This window comes from Pantherophis guttatus, chromosome 3 (assembly GCF_059756535.1).
Source record: "Pantherophis guttatus breed Tessera chromosome 3, ASM5975653v1, whole genome shotgun sequence".
Classification (NCBI taxonomy): domain Eukaryota; kingdom Metazoa; phylum Chordata; class Lepidosauria; order Squamata; family Colubridae; genus Pantherophis; species Pantherophis guttatus.
This window is the reverse complement of record NC_142065.1, coordinates 4151254-4156253: the sequence shown is the minus strand read 5'-3', so window position 1 is coordinate 4156253 and position 5000 is coordinate 4151254. Positions and strand designations below refer to the sequence as shown.

The window sequence follows — 5000 nt, the reverse complement described above, 5'->3', positions numbered from 1 at the left end:
CTCTCTCTCATTTTCTCCCAGTATTTTGCCTGCGGGAGGAAGAAGGCTATCGGGAAGACCTGTCCGCCTATTCTCGGAAACATGGCCCCTAAGGTAGGGCTGGGGGGCTGCAGGGGGCTGCAGGAGCCCCCCCGCTTTTCCAGCCATCAGAATTACCCCCGTGGTGACTGCCAAAAATGAATGGTCTGCTTTCCCCCCCCACCCCCCTTGGTGCTCTCTGAGCCTGGTGGTTTTCTTGCAGACGTTTCATGACCCAATTAGGGAACATCATCAGTGCTAGAAGGGAGAGGGGTTCATAGAGAGGAGGAGGAAGAGGAGGAGGAAGAAGAGGCGGGGGAGAAGGAGCGGAGGAGGGGGAGGGGGACTGTGGGGTCCTTGGTGCTCTCTGAGCTTGGTTGTTTTCCTGCACACATTTTTTCACCCAACTAGGGAACATCATCAGTGCTAGAAGGGAGAGGTGTTCATAGAGAGGAGGAGGAGGAGGAGGAGGAGGAGGAGGAGGAGGAGGAGGAGGAGGAGGAGGAGGAGGAGGAGGAGGAGGAGGAGGAGGAGGAGGAGGAGGAGGAGGAGGACAACTGCGGGGTCCTTGGTGCTCTGAGCTGGATTGTTTTCCTGCAGACATTTCATGACCCAACTAGGGAACATCATCAGTGCTAGAAGGGGTGGGGTTCGTAGAGAGGGGGGAGGAGGAGGATTGTGGGGTCCTTGGTGCTGAGCTTGGATGCTTTCCCGCAGACATTTTTTCACCCAACTAGGGAACATCATCAGAAGGGAGTGGGGTTTGCTCTCTTTTTGCAGCCTCCTGACAAGCCAAGGTCAACGGGAAAGCCAGATTCATTTAATAACACCTCTAGCGATTCGCTTAACAACGGTGGCAAGAAAAATGGTAAAATGGGGCGGGGGGGGGAGGAGGGCGAAACTCACTGAACGACGGTCTCGCTGAAGAACGGAAACGTTGGGCTCAGTTGTGGTCGTAAATTCAGCAAAATGATGCTGAAATAAACCTCTTTCTCTTGGGCAATTCGCCTCGCTTATTAACTGACCGGTTTTGTGCATTCCGACAATACATGGGAGCCGTGTTTCTCAACAGCATTCCCAACTTCCCAAAAGTTGCTCCGGGCATTCCTGGCAGGCGGCCAGCTACTCACGCGGTCTGAGCCCGCGTGTCTTGCCAAGGTCATCCAAGTCAGCAGATGTTGGGTTTCTACACTACCTGGGAGTCCCAAGGATATCGTGGCTTATTGGGTGGCTTATGTCTTTCTGGCAGAGGGAGGCTTGCAGCAAGGCAGCTCATGGGGCTGTGCCAGAAATAGAATTTTCCTTTTCTTCCTTTTTCCCTTTTTTCCTCTTTTGTTCCCTTTCCCCTCTTCCTTTCCTTCCTCTTCCCCTTCCTCCTTGCCTCTCCTTCCCCTTCTCCTTCCCCTTCCTTTCTCCACCTCTACCTTTCCTCTCGTCTCCCCTCTTCCTCCACTTTTCCCTTTTACTTCTTCCTCCCCTTCTTCCTCTCCTTCTCGTCTCGTCTCCTTTCCTCTTCTTATTTTATATTCTCTTCTATCTTCTCTCCTCATTTTGGGAGAAAGCAAAGGGAGGTCATTAGATTCCCTTCCCTTCCTTTCCTCTTTTTTCCCTTCCCTTCCCTTCCCTTCCCTTCCCTCTTCTCTCTTTCGTTTCCTTTCCTTTCCTTTCGTTTCCTTTCCTTTCGTTTCCTTTCCTTTCGTTTCCTTTCCTTTCCTTTCCTTTCCTTTCCTTCCTTCCCTTCCTCTTTTTTCCTTCCCTTCCCTTCCCTTCCCTCTTCCCTCTTTCGTTTCCTTTCCTTTCCTTTCCTTTCCTTTCCTTTCCTTTCCTTTCCTTTCCTTTCCTTTCCTTTCCTTTCCTTTCCTTCCTTCCCTTCCTCTTTTTTCCTTCCCTTCCCTTCCCTTCCCTCTTCTCTCTTTCGTTTCCTTTCCTTTCCTTTCGTTTCCTTTCCTTTCCTTTCCTTTCCTTTCCTTCCTTCCCTTCCTCTTTTTTCCTTCCCTTCCCTTCCCTTCCCTTCCCTCTTCTCTCTTTCCTTTCCTTTCCTTTCCTTTCCTTTCCTTCCTTCCCTTCCCTTCCTCTTTTTTCCTTCTCTTCCCTTCCCTTCCCTCTTCTCTCTTTCGTTTCCTTTCCTTTCGTTTCGTTTCCTTTCCTTTCCTTTCCTTTCCCTTCCCCTTTCCTTCTTTCTTCCCCTCCCCTCCCCTTCCTCTCCCTCTTTCCCTCCCTCCCTCCCTTCTCTTTTCTTCCACTTCCCTTCTTTCCCTTCTTCCTCTCACCCTCTCCCTCACTCCCTTTCTTCTTCTCCCCTTCCCTTCCCTCCCCTCCCCTCTCCCTCCCCTCCCCTTTCTATTCCTTTTCCTTTCTCTTTCCTTTCTCTCTCTTTTTCCTTTCCTTCTCCCTTTCCTTTCTCTTCCTCTCCTCTCCTCTCTTGCCCCTCTCCCGTCTCCCTTCCTCCTCTCCTCTCCTCTCCTCTTTTCTGTCCTCCCCCTCCCCCTCCCCCTCCTGCCTCCCCCCCTCCCCTTTCCCCTTTCCATACATTCCATTCTATCCCACCAAGGAGGCACCAGTTGGATCCCACCGATGATCTGTGCAATCGCAGGCAGGGTTTCCCCAAACTTGGCAACTTTAAGACTTGTGGACTTCAACTCCCAGAATTCCTCAGCCAGAGTTGAAGTCTTAAAATTGCCAAGTTTGGAGACCCCCCCCCCCGCCCTAGAGCCAGAAACAGGGACCTTCTGAGCCAGGACATCCAATTTGCATATTATGCTAATTTGCTGTCTTTTGTCATAAGACAGGGTTTCTCAACTCAGCAATTTTAAGATGTGGGGAGTTCAACTCCCAGAATTCATTCACCTGGTTATTGTCTTAACCCATTATCCGGATTTGCATAATGCTTTGAAGTAGTAATCGAGTTTTGCGCTTCATGCAAACAGTAACCTTAAAAAAAACCCCAAATTCTACAATTTAAGCAAAAAACCTGCCTGTACTTAACTAGCTGAAGTATGACGTGAACGACAGCTGGTCTTCAACTTACGACCGTAATGGAGCTCAACATTGCCCTGGCTAAGCGAGACAGTGGGGAAAGTGACTCTTGGCCCTATTTTACGACCGTTCTTGCCACAGCCGTTAAGCGAATCACTGCAGTTGATAAATTAGGGACCCGGATGTTAAGTGAATCCATTGACTTTGCTTGTCGGAAGGTCGCAAAAATGGATCATGTGACACCCCCCACCCCCACTCGGGGACACTGCAACTGTCATAAGTATGAGTCAGTTGTCGAGCATCTGAATTTTGATCCCGTGGCCATGGAGATGCTGAGGTCGTAAGTGTGAAAAACGATCATAAGTTCCTTTTTTCAGTGCCGTTGTAACTTTGGATGGCCACTAAACAAACGGTTGTGACTTGAGGACTGCCTGCATTAAATATAAATAAGTACAGGTAGTCCCCGACTTACAACCGTTCGTTTAGTGACCCTTCAAATCATCTTTCTTCCTCTCTACATTTTGGGTCTCTACAAAGACACAACAGAACCGAAAAAAGGGACTTATGACCATTTTTCACAGTTATGACCTTTATAACGGCTGCAATGTCCCGGTTGGGGGGGGGTGTCACGCGGTTCCCCCTTTTGCCACCTTCTGACAAGCAAAGTCAATGGATTCACTTAACGACCATGTAACTCACTTAACAACAGTGGTGATTCACTTAACAACTACTGAGGCAAAAAAAAATGTTGTCAATTGGGGCAAAACTCACCTAACAAATGTCTCACACTTGATGACAGAAATTTTGGGCTCAGTTGTGGTCGTAAGTCGAGAACTACCTGTATGACATAGACAGAGACTCCTTAACCCAGGTTAAGGATTTCAGGATGAGTGGGAAACACAAAACATAGAATCACAAGCCTGGAAAGGAACCTTAGAGGTCTTCTAGTCCAATCCCCTGCTGAGTCAGGAAACCCTGCACCACTTCAGACAAATGGTTGTCCAATCTCTTCTTAAAAACTTCCAGTGTTGGAGCACCCACAACTTCTGGTGGCAAGTAGTTCCACTGATTAATTCTTCTCATTGTCAGGAAATTTCTCCTTAGTTCTAAGTTGCTTCTCTCCTTGAGTAGTTTCCACCCATTGCTTCTTGTCCTGCCCTCAGGTGCTTTGGGGAACAGAACCAGTAAAGGTAAAAAGGTAAAAGTTCCCCTTGCACGTATGTGCTAGTCGTTCCCGACTCTAGGGGGCGGTGCTCATCTCCGCTTCAAAGCCGAAGAGCCAGCGCTGTCCAAAGACGTCTCCGTGGTCATGTGTCCGGCATGACTCAACGCCAAAGGCGCACGGAACGCTGTTACCTTCCCACCAAAGGGGGTCCCTATTTTTCTACTTGCATTTTTTACCTGCTTTCGAACTGCTAGGTTGGCAGAAGCTGGGACAAGTCACGGGAGCTCATCCTGTTACGCAGCACTCGGGATTCGAACTGCTGAACTGCCGATCCTTTCGATCGACAAGCTCAGCGTCTGAGCCACCGAGCTACCGCGTCCCAGTAATCGGCCGCTACCGGTTCGCTCGAAGAACAAGATTTCTTATTTTCCTTCCTAGCTGTCGATGCCAAATTCTTCGATCTTCCATTTTTCTGTTCTGAATGCTTGACCAAGAATCCTCTCTAAACCTCATTTCTTCACAAGCCAAAATATGAAGTCAAAGTGCAGGTGGAAAAAAACAACAACCCCATAACCAGCCCAGGTGACACCTTCCCTTCTGTTGCTATTATGGGAATGAAATTTTGGAAACCAGCTTCGTGTTGGAAATGTGGAAAAACGGTCGGCACCTTCTATCATCTATGGTGGACTTGTCCAGAGACCAAAAGATTCTGGTCAAAAATTCGATATTGGTTTTGTGAAATAACGGAACAGGAGATAGCTCTATCTCCAGAAATCTTCCTCCTGGGTATAACTGGAGACGGCCTAAATAACAACAAAACGCAACTCATAATCCAGATTAC

General features: G+C 48.7%; 1 protein-coding gene and 1 pseudogene across 1 annotated transcript in view; both read right to left on the bottom strand.

The window, feature by feature from the left end:
* SCRT2 (scratch family transcriptional repressor 2) overlaps nucleotides 1-5000 on the bottom strand; it is a 31701-nt gene that overhangs the window by 18006 nt on the left and 8695 nt on the right. The gene's annotated exons all lie outside the window — the stretch shown is intronic.
* The window catches only part of LOC148114469 (uncharacterized), an 11662-nt pseudogene continuing 8391 nt past the window's right edge, over nucleotides 1730-5000 (bottom strand).